The sequence below is a fragment of the Vigna angularis genome, chromosome 8 (genome assembly GCF_016808095.1).
Source record: "Vigna angularis cultivar LongXiaoDou No.4 chromosome 8, ASM1680809v1, whole genome shotgun sequence".
In the NCBI taxonomy this organism is placed as follows: Eukaryota; Viridiplantae; Streptophyta; class Magnoliopsida; order Fabales; family Fabaceae; genus Vigna; species Vigna angularis.
Window position 1 is genome coordinate 16,822,021 of NC_068977.1, and position 16,414 is coordinate 16,838,434.

At 35.1% G+C, this 16,414-nt stretch overlaps 1 pseudogene; it reads right to left on the bottom strand.

The window, feature by feature from the left end:
* Nucleotides 1-3,317: 3,317 nt before the first annotated feature.
* Nucleotides 3,318-4,957, bottom strand: LOC108344391 (ABC transporter B family member 10-like; annotated as a pseudogene).
* Nucleotides 4,958-16,414: the final 11,457 nt, after the last annotated feature.

Below are 16,414 nucleotides of genomic sequence, written 5' to 3' on the forward strand. Positions count from 1 at the left end.
ACAACTACACCAGAAAATATAAGCATTATAATACTCAGAACTCTACTCTTCAAGCACCAATTATACCTCACAAACCAAGCAATTATTAAACACAAAAATTTTTTCACTCACTCATAGAAAGTTTTCTTCTTTATTATATGGTTCGGTGTAGATATTTTCCAGTGTGTCTTTGTTGCTCCTGGCTGTCTGGGACGCTTGCTCTTCTCCAATTGTTGTTGTTCATACTCGCCAAAGGAGGGGGATGTACCTGCAAAGATACTCCGACGCTCAAGTCAGATGTGAGTTATGGAGCCTCAGCTCTCAAGAGAGTGATTAGTGCTCTGAAATATTATTTAGGATCTTTAGACATAAAGAGAACGTAGAGGGAACGTACCTGGACTCTGGTCCTGTCATTGTATTTATAAGCAAATAAAAATAACCACCTTATCTAAAAATGTGGTTAGTGGCTTGATAAATATCTTAACCGTTTAAGATATTTAAGATATTTTAATGAATACCTTACTACATAACATTATATAAATAAAGAACTTATAAATTCATAAATGTGATCGTCAGACAAAACAAATAAACTCATTTCTAGGTAATTTACATAATAATAACACAATCATAAAACAAAAATTGATAAATAATTGGCTTTTTCTCAGTTCAAAATAATTTATCCAAGTTAAATTCTATTGTTCAATAGATTAGGTCACTCCAATTACTTTGAAATTTGATTAATAATTTCTTTATTTTTTAATTTTTTGTTTGAAATAAAAAAGTATATGAAAACATGAAAATTTTGATTCATTCTCTCTTAATTATCAATTTATAGAAGTTTAATTTTATATTTCATTATTATTTTAATATATATTTTTTTCATCTTTATAAGCATGTCATCATGTTGTATGCTCAGAAAGAATTTTACAATATTATAAAATATGCATTAATCAGGACTTATAACAATAGTGACCTAAGTTGGAATAAGTGAAAGAATAAAGAAAACCCTAGATAGTAGATTTTGCACACAGTTTCGTTTCAATAGATAATTTGTCTTCATACACAGTAAGAGATTTTCTATTATTGTTTGTTTGGTGATAGGTTTCAATAGATATATTTAAATTTTTATTGTTTTAATCTCTAAAATTGAAAAATATAAAAGATTCGAAAAGTTAAATTTGTGTTTTGTCAGACAAACTGACCCTTTTAATGAATTGATCACTATATATTACAAAGAAATTTTATAAATAACCTTACGTATTACTAATAGTGAATTATATGCTCAAAGAAAATAAAAACCATAATTCAATAAGATTTTTTTTCCTTAGATTGTAAATAGTTAATTGAGTTAATTAGAGTATTTAGAATAAATTACTTTTCTCAATGTATTAATCTATATCTAACTAGTTAAATCACTACAAAAATTTAGATTTTTACCGGGGGTTATTTTTTTCATTTCCGGCGGTTTTAACTCCCGGAAAGTACGTTATCTGCGGTTAAGAAAACCGCTGGGAAAAGCTGTGTCGCTAAATAATTACTGGCGGTTTTGTGAAAAACTGCCGGAATTAGCGGGGGTTTTGGAAAACCGCCGGAAATAGCGGGAGTTTTGGAAAAACCGCCGGAAATAGCGGGGGTTTTGGAAAAACCGCCGGAAATAGCGGGAGTTTTGGAAAAACCGTCGGAAATAGCGGGGGTTTTTGAAAAACCGCCAGAATTAACGGGGGTTTTAGAAAAACCGCCAGAATTAATGGAGGTTTTACTGGAACCGCCGAAATTATTGGGGGTTTTGCTGAAACCGCCGGAATTAACGGGGTTTTTGCTAGACACTTTTTTTTTAGTTTTTTATTGTAAAATGAGATTATAATAAAATTATTTTTATTAACCAAACAGGAATAATATGAACTAAAACTGAATATTATATATAAAATAAATTACATTGTTCAACATATTAATATGTTCATACAACTAATTATTCATATATTAAAAAGAAAGATATTCAATACTAAACTAACATACTAAAAATATGAGTAAGATGTTCATTACATTACTAAAAAAGAAACAATGTCAAATTTTGTTCTTCTTCATTACTTTTATTGTTTGACATGTTCGCTCGCTCAAATACCTACAATATAACATAATAGTTAATGAGTAATATATTTAATAAAAACACACTTTGTTATATATTATAACATAATATAATAACATATAGTTGAACTCTTCTTTCTGTCGGTAAAAAGGCAATAATACATGCATTTTGAATTAAGAAACATAACGTCACCAATAAATGCCGAGGATTGATCCAAGAAAACTAGATCAAATTTATTCTTGAAAGTGAAAAACAAACGCATTTGTAACATAAATATTATTTTTCTATAGACTTACTTTGAAAACAAAACATTGAATATAATTCACTTAACTTCAAATTTAATTGTACTAAAAATTAATTTTATAGAATAAAAGAAGTTTAAAATCATGTTTTTATATAGTGCCCGAACACAAGTGAGTAATAACAAAATTATAATACTTTGGCAGGGTAAGCAAGCAATTCTAAGTTTGCAGTACCTGACCTCCAAGTCCATAAATACTAGTTGGAAAGACCTGCATGTAAAATTGAAACAACATGCATATATATATATATATATATATATATATATATATATATATATATATATATATATATATATATATATATATATATATATATATATGTATGTATGTATATATGTATATATATGTACAAGTATAAATTTTCTATGGGTTAATTATTGTATCAGACTATTTAGAGATGAGATATTAAATTGATATGATGCTGTTTCGTGACCTATAGAAACTATTTTCTTACTTTAACCCCATGTTTGTTGGGTAAATGCAGCAATAGCATTGAGTCCTCCAAGTTGGAGACCACGTTGAGCCATTCCCCAAGGAAATATCTCCTGCAAAGATCACTCCCTATTTATCAACCAACTCAAGCTGTATTTTTCCTCTTCACATTATATACCAAGGACACTTAAACCATTAAAAAATTTGGAAGTAAATATACTTGGCCAAGCATTGCTACCTCTGCTTCAATACCCCCAACACCCCATCCAGCAACTCCAAGCCAATCAATCATTGTTGTATGTGAATCAGTCCCAAAAACACTCTCAGGATAAAGCATGCTATAAACAAATGTGCAATCTTTTCTTTGTTTTATGTTATAAGCATGCACCAGAGGTGATAATAAATCAAAATGAAGAACTAAATACATGAAGCTATTTTACATTTTATGGCAATTACATACACATATATTGTATGAAATTATTTGGATCCGACATCAGCTTCCCAATCCACATCATTCTCTATAAATGTGGGGGGAAAACTACTGTGGTGGAGTAGCCCTCAAGAAGACCACTAATGAAGTTATGAGCATTGGCAAGCTTAGCTGCTTCAATCACTTCTGAATCAGAGGCACCTTCTTTTCCATAGAGTATGTTTTCATAAATTGATGTGGCAAAAAGAGCTGGCTCTTGTTGCACAAGACCAATGTGTCTCCTAAGAGATTTCAGATTAAGTTTTGTGATGTCTTTGCTTGTAAAAGTTTAATTTATTCTTGTTAAAAGAATGTTACAGGCAAATAGCGTATGCATGCAAATGGGTCAATGACAAATCCTTAGCATTTAATTGGATAAAGTTCTACAAAAAACTTACCATCAACTAACACCCTTCCGGATACTGGATCAAAAAATCTGAGGATAAGGGAAATCACAAAGCTTTTACCAGAACCACTTTGCCCCACTAGAGCAACACTCTTGCCTGCAGGAACTCTTAGGTTGAAATCCTTGAAAATAATCACATCTGGCCTTGAAGGGTAGCTGAAATTGATTCTTTTGAGCTTAATTGTTCCCTCCACTGTTTTCAATTCTTCTCCAACATCTCCTGTTATTCCTGACTTTCTATCCATTACTTCGAAAATTGATGCAACCATTTGGTTCCCTTTCAAAAGGTCTGGGGCAAGGGCCAAAGTCTCCCCCATAGCCAGAGCTGTTACTATCAAAACCATAAATGACTTCATAATTGATTTAAAGCTTGCAAGCTCCTTTTCCATCAAAGTAGATCCATACCTGCAAAAAGTTTACACTCTGAGCACAAATGTAACCAGCATTTGGTAAGACATTAATCCTACAAGTAGCCTACTTAAGACAGAATAAAGTTAAAACATCTACCACAAGGCAAGACCATAAGATTAGAAAATAAAGAACTGGAAAACGCCATAGAATATGCCAGCAATTTGGCCTCGTTTAAATGAGCGTTTAGAGGGATCAAGAAGCCCATTAGCATAAAGGTCAAGGACCTTTTCTTCAGAACAAAATGCAGCCACAGTGTGTATAATTGTGATCCTTGTAGAAAATTACTATTAATTTGGTAAAAAGGACAAAAAAAAATGGTACAGGTTAAAAAATTCGACGTCTTAGCTCACACCGCTTATCTCTTCCATTTCCTATTATTTATTCCATTCTTCAATCTCTATCGCAGACAAAATCAAAAGTTCTTTCATCAATCTCAAAGCTGTGTCAAATACTTGATCTTATTGTACACATTCATGTATATTTGTCAGACCACATACTGATATAGGTAACAATTTACCAAGTAATTTCAGAACCCTATCCAACTAACACTCATCAATTCCATTACATAACACTACCCATCCACCTCATCCACCCTGTCTTCTTCCACTTTCCCTAACATTCAATTAATCTAATACTTTTTTCAATCAACCAACAAACACACCAAAATTATGATTTAGAAGTGTTTATTATCTTTTCTTAAACTAATAAATTTATACAGAAAAAACAAACGATCATACCTTGGTGAGAGATGAAGGTTTAACGGAGAAAATCCACGGATCAAACAGAGAGAATTCAAAGCTGACGTTGAAGTTCAAGACGGACACCTCGCACCCAAACAGAGAGAGACCAACACGAAGCAGTTGAAAATCCATGAACAATGAAGCTTGTGGTGTAGCGAAATGAAGATTATGGTGCAGACAAGGGGTTTGGAGAAATGAGGCAGCGGGGAGGGACTAGAGTTTAGAGGAAAAATATTCAGAAAAATTAGACGTAGAAGGAATGAAAACGCGAGAAAATATTTTGGGATTATTTAAGGAGTACCGGCGCCAGAAGTAGTTTTTTTATTTTTTTTAATAATGTTAACTGCGGTTTCAACATTAAACGCCGCAATTATTTGAGGTTTATAAAGCCCCCGAAAAATAATCTCTTATAAAATTAATTATTTTTGTAGTGAATGAAGAAATATACAACTATAAAACGTAAAATTTTCTACGGTCCCAGTTCAGTTATCGGAAAACGATCAACCATAAAAGCAAGAAAAAGTCTATGGTCCCAATTCAGTTCATTGCTTCATAAAAGAGTAAAAAAATAAAGCAGTGGTCAATAAAAACAAAAATCATTGAAAAGCTATGCCTCGGAGAAGCCAGTGATTCCACCTTAGATAAAATTTGTCTTCCTACATATTTGAATCGAAACAGGTCTTTATTATTCTTTCGTTATAAGTTTCAAAAGATATAATAAATACATAAATATCAACATGTTTAATTGAAGGAAACAAAAAAGTAGATACGAAATAAATTATTTTGTCTTAAAACAAGTTCTGCCCAACAATTGTATATATTTCACCATTATTGTATTTAAATTATGATTAAAAAAAGTGATATTTCCTTCAAGTGATAATGTCTTATAGATTATATATTTTTTAATTACTTTAGAATCTAAGTATTTCATAGTTTATTAAAAATATATTTATAATAGTTTCCAATCCATCTATCTGTTTAAGAAGATTAGTTGGCCATTAATAAATCTGTAAATTATGTGAAAGAAAAGAAGCAGTAACATATCCAATTGCATACTAATAGATTAAAGATAACATGCAGAAGAAGCACAAAAAAAATAGGAATACCAAAGAGTCAGAACCTCTGTTACATCCAAGCAACCCTTTAATTCTTTTATTAAAAGAAATAGAATTACCAACAATATAATTTTGAAAGCTTTTGAAATTGATGTCATATGACACAATCATAATGAAAGAGCTAAGCAACATATAAACATTGCAACACCCGGATAACATTTTTCTACTAATTCAGAGCATCTCATCATTTGATATTACTAAGAGTAAGACTATATATATATATATATATATATATATATATATATATATATATATATATATATATATATATATTACAATATTTCTCAATTGTATAAGTATATAGCTTTTCAAAATATTAGGTTTGTCAAAAGAAAGAGGAAATCCACGTAATACAAAATAATAAGCTTCACATCTCTGTACTACTCCACAGTTAGATCACTATTAGCACTAGTGCAATAAGCACATATCGCCTCGGTCATTTTCACTTATAGACACCGGTTCTAGGACCGGTGTATATTCCAACGAGGTAAAAAGAATGGATTTTTTGACTCAGTTCTGAACCGAATCAAAAGGTTTCAGATTCTGACTCGGTTCACAGACAACCGAGGCAGTAAAGTTGTTTAATTTTTTTATTCTGAACCGAGATCAGTGTTGTTACGTTTGTTTGTTCTTTGTATGGTTAAACTTCTTCCTCTTTTCTCCTATTTTCTGCAATTTTTTTCATCCAAACATGAAGAACAGGAAGCAGAGAGAGCAATTTTTTTCATTCAAACATGAAGAACAGGAAGCACAGAGAGCAGACGGAGATCCAAACACCAAAATCAGATATCCAAACCAAAATCAGAGATCCAAACCAAACAAAAAATCAGAGATCCATTATCCACATGCAAAGAAACAGAAACAAAAACCAAAAATCAAAAAGCAAAAAACGCAGTTCCTCCATTGCAGCCGCCGTCGCGGGCTCCAGCCGCACCTTCGCGGGCTCTCGCCGCGCCGTCGCGGGCTCTCGCCGCACCGTCGCGAGCTCCCTCGCCGTGCCGCGCCTTCTAGATCTCTCTCGCCTTGCCGCGCCGTCGAGATCTCTCTCGCCTCGTCGCGCAGTCGGAGCTCTCGCCTGGCCGCACCGTCGCGAGCCGTGTCGCCTGGCCGCACCGTCGCGAGATCTGTCCTCGTCGCACCGTCTCGTGTCGTCACCGTCACCGCCTCATCTCGTCAGATCTGGTATCATCTCGCCTCGCCGCACCGTCGTCGCACTGTCGCCGCACTGGAGAATGGGAGGTGTTGCAAGAGAGGAGGGAGGGGTTGCAGGAGAGGAGGGAGGGGATGAGGGAAAGTGAAAAGGTGAAATGAAAAGTGGGAAATTGAAAACTGAAAAGGTGAAATGAAAAGTGGGAAATGAAGGGTCTCTGCCTGAAAACTGAAAAGGTGAACACGTTACGCCTCGGTTCTTTTATTAACCGAGGCCGTAACTGGAAAACGTGCATCCTTCTGCCTCGGTCCTACATTAACCCGAAGCAGTATCAGATCTTTATGCCTCGGTCCTTTATTAACCGGTGTCGTAAATTTTTTATGCTTCGGTTGTTTGTATAACCGAAGCATATAACTTCATTTTAATTTCTAAACTGCCACCGCGTCTTTAATGCTTCGGTTTTTACAAAACCGGGGCATATATCACGAGTTAAAAATGGATTTTTCTACTAGTGTAGGTTTCTTAATTGTAGTATTCTTTGTTGTGTGATACACAATCATAAAGGAAAGAAAAACAATTACAAGCTAGGATATAAGTTAGTATATTTAAAATGGAAATATGTATAATTAAGATCATGTTTAACAAACTCATTCAATCATACCCATTATAGACATTATGTAAGCAAACCATGATAACTACATCTAGAGTATTATATTTATTGAATCAAACATCAAAAATTATGATTTGTCATAAAGATTCTAACAGATTTTGGCTTATAGACATCAGAGGACGACCTTGACCTTGAGCTCAACCGATATAAGATGCCCTCGACCACAAAACTCGACAAATATTACTCACAAGAAGAGAAAAACAAAAACATATTATAATCCTAAAAGGAGGCAGTTGACCAACTCAATGTGGTAAATTTTTCATAATGAAGCCTATCCGTTAATAAAGCTTATTCATTAATTTTTATTTTTAAATTATGTGATAAGATGAAACATTTCAAGAGTATTGAAAACACATTGATTTCTATGATATAAAAGAATAAGTTACGTGACTGAAAAGAAAAGTTTAAATATATTTCAGATATTGGTTAAAAGAAAATGACCCATAAAATAAAATAATCATTAGGTAGTGTAAGGCCTTATAAAATATAACCAAAAAGTATGTACACGTGACAGCATAGGATAGGTTGGGCAAAGTTAGTAAAGTAAAAAGACTTAATCTCCTAAAAAAAAAAAGAATCCACATCTAAATTTTGCTTCAGAAGAACGTTCCCTCTTTTCTTTCAAGCACTCTCTTTTTTCTTCCTTGCCTTGCCACTCTCTCTATTCCAACTCCAAAATCTAACCATTTGTTTCTCGAATTGAAGCTACCTAGACCTTCAGGACTCCAAGAGCTACGTTTCTACCGATTGATTTTTTGTTTTCTCCAACCGGTAAGAAAACCCCTTTTCTCATGTGCCCTAGGATTGTAAGCATGCGATTGAACTTGTTGCATGCAACCCATTTCGTTTTCTTCCATAATCTAGCTTCTATTTGGTTCTAAGATTCGTTTTCCATCATCAATTGAAGATTTATAGGTGATTCTAACATTTTGGGAGTGCAAGCAAGTGGTCTAGGGTTCCTACTTGAGCTTGGTTGTCTACACTAGAGGTAAGGGAAGCTAGTTCTACTCTTGATTTTACTGTGTGGAGTGAATGCATGATAAAATTTGTAGTGGTATGTTGTGGAAGCATGAACTTGGTTCTAGTACTTGAAATGCATGTATGGAAGTGTGTGTTATGTGAATTTGGTGATTGATGGCTATAAAATGTTTGGAATGACTTAGAATGATGGAATTGTGTATGTTGGAACTGTTTTGGCATGAAAATTTTGTGGTAGTGTTGTTAGAAAGGAAATCAAGTGTCTTTAGGGTCAATTTTATTCCATTTTAGAGGAAGTGAGGTAGTGATTTTGAGCAAATGAGGTATGCAGCGTTATTGGACTGTTGGGACAGTTTTATCCACTGTATTGTGACTTGTTTGAGTCACTGAATTAGTCAAAATTAGTGCAAAGAGGTAAGATCGGGTTTTGGGTCTCTAAGTTGGGAAAAATTGGTGTTTTAGAGTTAGAAAGGAAGTGTGGTGGTCAAATTTAGAGTTAGGCATTCTTGGTAATCCTAGTCAGTTTAGGTAACTTAGGTAGGTCATGTGTGACTTAGTAGGCATGTTTAAATGGTTAAAAACCAACTCCAAGTTGCAGAATTGAATTTAGACCTCTAGGTTGATAAAATTGAAGTTGTAGAACCTAAATCAATGCATAAACACTTTATAATAATGTTAGAAAGGATTAGAATTGTTTAGGTAAGTTTAATTTAGCATGAAAGTTGATTTATGAGTGGTAGTAGTTCACCAAAATGATTAGAATTGGTAAAAGGGAGTTAGAGTTGCTCAATTATGTAGATAAATCTGCAGATGCCACGCCTGGGCGCCCCTAAAGGGGACTGGGCGCCCTTTTCTACTGTTGTGTTTGTTTTTGATAGTTTGTGGGGTTCCGAATGTCCGTTTTGGACGTTCTTTAGGTCGTTCTGGGGGGTTTTTACCCTTCCGGAGCCATTGGTGAGGGTCTACAAGCTGTTTAAATTACTTAAGTATTGATAATTAAAAGTCCTAAAGAAATTTGTGTTAATAAGTGATGGTTTTGTGAAAGTATGTAATGTATGAGTTGTTTTTATGACATGGTTGATGTTGTATGATGGTGTATGGGTTTGGTATGAGACAATATAGTAAGAATGCACTTGAATGACTATGAAATTTTATGTTTGATGAATCAAAGTGGTTTATGAGGTACATTATTGATCCAAGAGGAATATCATGTGATTTAAAGTGGTCGGATTGAATATGAAATTAAGATCTCTCGGTGGGATCAGTTAGTGTATTGAATGAATGTGAAAGGCTTCCATATGGGGGGTTATCCCTAACACTCCAACGGTCTTTCATTCTCACTTAGATAGGATTGACACGTGTGGTGGGAGTAGTGGGAGGTCCTAGGGTAGGCGCTATCACTGAAGGTCTATTCCGCAGTAATGGACTAACCTTGTGTATGTTTACTCAGCGGAATATATCGAGAGTGTATCCAAAAGGCACTCGTATTGCCTCAACAAATTATAATCCATTGATCGGGTGGATGCTACTGAGGATTTATCAGAAGCCTTAGAGGTATATGAGCAGTTTGTTGTTGTCTTTTCTCTTGGGATCCTTTTGTGATAGTAAATTTTCCCAAAATTAACAAGAAAACCAGAGGGCTGAAGGTCACAACTTTGTTGTGCAATCCGAGAGGCTGAGAAACCAAGAGGAACGTAAGGATTAAACCAGATGGGAAGGGACTGTGAAACTTAAGCCTCTATTTGTTTGAACGGATTATACTGTTCAAACGGGTTTGAAAGCGAAAAAATGAAACGCATTGCATGTTCGTTTGAGAGGAAAAGCAAAGAACTGCAAAGACGGATTTGCAGGATGGAGAAGTTTTCGATCACCCGCTAAAGGGAAGAGATTTGGAAGGATTTTTAGTAAAAAGTCAGATATGCCCTCAATGTTTTATCAAATTCCATCTGTATATATTACTTTAATATACATCGATTTGCTTTTATGCAGATGGCACGAAGAAGAAAGGGATTGAAGATGAATGCGCGAGTTTGAAGCAAAAGAAGATGATGAACATTGTTTGAAATGAAATTGAACTCAAGCATATTCGGTTCCAATAGAGTAGTATTCGATTCCACTGCTGCGAAGGAATCACAAAGACATTGTATTCGGTTCCAAGCTGCAGTTCCATGTTTCAGCGCGAGGTAAAATCTGGGTTCGGAAGGAGGTGGAGGAGGCACAGGGCTCTTCTGAAACGCGCGTGAACGGCTTTGTTCGGCCCAGAAGCAAAAGGACCTTCTTGAACTCAGAAACCACCACGTTAGTGACAGCTCCATAATCAGATTCAATTTCCATGGAAGAATTAGCATTGGTCACGTGCGATTGTTGTTGAAGTTGTCAGTGTTGTTGCAGCTGAGCATGTGACAGCAACCTAATGAGCTTCTCCACGCTCTTTAGCCCTGACGCGGCTTCTCGATCTGCATTCTCTTCGGCGAAACTATCGTTCCTATAGCCAATCATGAGCTCCACATGCAAGTAGCATCAAAGAGGGAGAAAGGGTTTGGAAAGAGCCGTTCAAGACAAAAAGAAAATAAAAGAGGCTCATAGGGTACCCTGGTCAAGTGATGCCAAAACAAAATTTAAATATTAAATATAAAATATAGGTTTAAACCCTCCCTTGGTCCTCAATTTTGTATGGAAATCTCAATTCGGTCATCGTTTTTTCATCTGTCTCAATTGGGTCATATTTTTTGTAAAAATGAACACATTTTACCCTAACCGTTAAGTTGTCACAAACGGCGTTAAGAGGTGCTGACGTGGTGTACAGATAATATGTTGATGTGTATTATTTGATTACGTGTACTTTGTTATTTAAATAAGCAGTGTTTGACATAGCACAAATCTAATTGTCATTTGATCTCTTCGTCTTGTCTAAGCACTTGATACTCTTCATCTTGTCTAAGAAATCTGTGTTGATACTCTTCGTTTTTTCTAAAAAATTTGTGTTGGTGCAGTAAGAAGCTCTTACTTTAGGAATTTCTTCCATTCTTCTTCCTAGCTAGCCGCAACAGAGGGTTTCTCTTCTTCAAAAAGAAAAGGGTTCTCCTTTTGACCAGTGTTGTCGCGCACCTCCGTGGTCGACCGAAATCGCTGCCGACAACGTCACCCATGCTGGAAACGCCGCTGTCACCTGCAACATTTCTCCCTTCACGCGCTGTGACTCCTGGACTGTGCTCACCTCCATGACCAAGGCTCGCCACCAAATCTTTGAAAAACATATTCGTATACACAATAAGTACAAGAATTAAAATATTGAGTTGGGGTTGTCCGCAAAACCGAAAGAGATATGGGGAAGAAGATAAGTGCTCGCGTGAAGGGAGAACCTTTCCCAGAGTTGGGGTTGTCCGCGAGACCGAAAGAGATATGGGGAAAAAGATAGGTGCTCCCCTAGCAGTCCTCTTGCACGAGATCAAAGAGCCCTTAAGCTAGGTTTTATTTTTTTGAGAATTGGGAGCAAAAGTCTGAACCTTTTGTTCAGAGTTCACAGGATAGATTGAGAAAAAAAACCCTAACGTATTTAGAAGAGGAAGAGGGACTACCCAGATTGGGTTATCGAATTAAAGAGAGGATAGCAATATTTGGAGTTCAATTTAGGTTTTCTGGGTTCAATTAGGATTAAATTGGTTTAATTACATTCCCCATTTCTTCCATGGGGAGGTTTGGTGGCCAGCGACTTGCGACGAGGTCCATGGGGAGCGAGTCTCTGTTAGAAACCAATTTCTTTGTTAGATTAGAAATAATTTTTGCCACGTCAAAAACTCTTACTTTTAAAAAAAAATCCACATAATCAGACACTTTTACATCAGCGTGCACCACGTCAGCACCTCTTAACGTCGTTTGTGACAACTTAACGGTTATGGTAAAATGTGTTCATTTTTACAAAAAATATGACCCAATTGAGACACATGAAAAAACGAGGACCGAACTGAGATTTCCATACAAAATTGAAGACCAAGGGAGGGTTTAAACCTAAAATATAAAATCAAAATTAAAAAAAATGATAGTAGCTTGTTTGGTCCACTGGATCACTGTTTTGTATTTCTTCAATCTCACTTTCATACAAATAAAATCATATTATAAATTATATTACAAACAAATATTACATTTAAAAATAAATTTATTTTACTGAATTATAATTTTGTTACTTTTTAAAAATTAATTTTAATCATTATTTTTAATTTGTTACTCTTTATAAACATTTTTACAATTAAATATAACATTAACAATTATCATTTTATATTACTAGGAGCATTTTGATAATCTTTAATTTCTACCAATTAAACAAATTTTTTAAATCTATTCCATCAATCAAATCCTACACTAATTCTCACAAACTTTACTTCTAAATCTACTCTCAATTACCCACAAATCCACTAAAAAAAACAATAAAAATATTACCTTCAAATTCATTCAAATCATCTCTTCCAAATCATCTCTCCCAAATCACCTCAAAAGAACAAAGCCTAAGAGAATCAGATAACTTTGGTAGGAGAAAAAGGTAGGGAAGCTAAACCATTACTTTTACTCAATGCAGAATTTGTATGCTTACCTTGTAAATTTTTGGTCTTGAATATTCTGATATGATATATGTCTTATTTTGTGGAATGTTTATAAGAGTTCTTGCTGTAGAGTATACTCGTCGTCAAACTCTATGAAATCGGATACAAGCATGAGTTTGGTTGTCCTTGTTGTTATATACCTCTGTTGACGTTGTGTGATAGGTGATATCTATTATTTTCGTTTCTAGTAGAATGAAATAAACCTTAGAGTATAAAATTATTTTATTTCCAACATACAAACCATGGTGTCAGAACCACCATACCTTTATACAAATTATTTCATAACCACAGAATGAGACCATGCTATTCCATATCCCAACAAATCAATTTATTCCGTTACTTTACTTTTACTTTTTAGTATAATCAAACAAGTATAATTTATGTGACAGTTCTTTTGCTTAGAAAAAATAAAGCATATTCGATGCATATGCCAATATGCAGAGTTTTTATTTGTTTTACTTTTGAAATCCATGTTTCTCTCCCGTCCATGTTGGTAGCAAGTAAGGGTGGGTATATATTGCACTCCTAACATGTAAGTTAACATTATGCATAGTATGGTTGGAATTTGTACGATTAAGAGCAACCTTATTCCTTTGCCTCATACAAAATTTTATGCCATTTTGTTTATACGGAAGTATGGCGTGTGTGAAACAACGTTTTTTTTTAACATTACATAAGCCTGCCATGATAGATTTGTATTCTTTCAATTGTTTCATGGGACCTTACTTCCCTTAAATAGTTTGTTTATAATGCAGATTTTTTTATTGTGTTCTAGGAGAAATTAACCAAAGGTTAGAATTGTTATATAAAGAATCACTATACACACTCTTAATTATATTTTAAAGTGGAGAATCCTTGTATTTCTTTCGATGATACATAGTGAATAAATGTATAATAAACAAAATGGTCAATTAATACACCTACTCACCACTCATCAACGTGTAACACTTTAGTTATTTAAAGTTACATCTTATTTGTCACATGGGTGGAAAATCTTATTCATTGCATCATACTAATGTAGACGTACCATGAAAACCAACTCTTACTCTTATCAATTCTCCTTCTCCTTAGTGCAGATTTTCTGGTTTTATTTCGAAGAGATGTTGATTGAGTCTAGACAAGAGGAGTAATATATAGATAGTACAGGGAGCTAGTTTAGTTTTAATTGGTTCTTCTGATATACATACACCACCTGACAGGTAACTCGCAGCTTGGCAGCAAAAGCTTTTCAAACCTCTCTTCCCCTTTGTAAGGAGACATTTTTTTAGCCACTATGGAGGATCATGTTAAAAGGTTTAATGTCCTGGAACCGTTACTCCATGAGCATTTCCATTGCAATTTCAGATGAAAAGTGATACTTGGTGATATATTCATGGCTTGTTACTACTTACAAAATTGTGGTAATGATTTAGTGAACATGTTCTGTCTTGTACCAAAACATTGGTAGTTCTTGTTATAATATTTTATTATTATTGCAAAAGATGAGAACGTTGTTGCAACGTTCAATTGGCAACGTTAACTTCTGCAACGTTCATGAAGTGAAACGTTCCAATTCTTAGGAACGGCTCTTTTGCACCTAGCTCTATAAAAAGAGCTCATCTTCCATTCTAAGAAAACACAACACAAAAACATATTTTCAATCTCTATTTTCTATCATTCTATCTTGTAGTCTAAATCTTATATCCTGGGTATATACCTTTAAGAGGTTCTTGCTAGTTCTGAGATCCTTAGATATATTCTAGGAAGTTCCTGTTGTATCCTGGGGGACTTGCGCAATACACCGCGGATAAGTCCTTAAGGACAGTGACTCTACACGCCTCAGGAAATTTTGTTCGTGACTCTGTCAGCCTATTTTGACAACAATCTTAAGGACTTATGGCTGACAACAACAACAACTCAATTCCGGAGACTCGGAATATTGTTTCCGGAACCCAGACGGTCTTCGCAAAATCGCTTCCGGACGTGTCAAAAATCGAGATTTTCTCTAGACAAAACTTCCGACGCTGGCAAGAACGCGTTTCCACCCTTTTAGACATGTATGGAGTTGTTGCTGCTCTTTCATCTTCGAAACCCGACTCCACTATTCCTTCAAACTCAAAACTAGTTGAAGAGTGGACTTACGCGAACAAGGTATGCCGACACACTCTGCTTAGTGCACTTTCTAATGATTTGTTCGATGTGTACTGTTCCTATAAGGAAGCAAAGGACATTTGGGACTCGTTGATTCTCAAATACATTGCCGAAGATGTCGTCAGACAAAGATTCGTCATAGGAAATTATTACCGTTGGGAAATGATTGAAGACATGGACATAAAAACTCAAATCAATGAATACCACAAGTTGCTCGAAGACATCAAAGCAGAAAACATTCTACTACCGGATGAATTTGTTTCAGAACTTCTGATCGAGAAATTGCCGCCATCTTGGACAGATTACAAACAACAATTGAAACACAGGCACAAGCAAATGTTTCTACCAGAACTCATTACACACATAATAATTGAAGATACCAACAGGAAGGAGTCTGCTACTACAAGGGCCAAAGCTTTATCTGCGAAAGCAAATATGGTAGAAGGAAAACCTGCTCCAAAAAGGTATGAATACAAACCTGATCACAAAAGGAAAAATATTTCTTAAATCTCGTCCCCATGAATCTAAACCCAACTTTAAAAAGAAAGGAAATTGCTTCGTATGTGGGAAGCCAGGCCATCATGCACCACAGTGCAGGCGCAGAGTAAGAAACGACAATCCTCCTAAGGCTAATATAGTCGAAGGAGATGACATTATTGCTGCGGTCGTTTCTCAAGTAAATCTGATGACCAATGTGAGCAAGTGGGTGGTAGACTCTGGTGCTACCAGGCATATCTGTGCAAACAGAAGTGCTTTTACCTCTTACACTAGTGTAGGGGATGGAGAAGAACACGTCTACCTCGGTGATTCCAGGACCACTCCTGTTCTAGGAAAAGGAAAAGTTCTTCTCAAACTCACATCTGGAAAGACTATGGCCTTAAGTGATGTGCTACATGTTCCATCAATCAGAGTTAATTTAATCTCTGTATCACTACTGGGAAAAGTGGG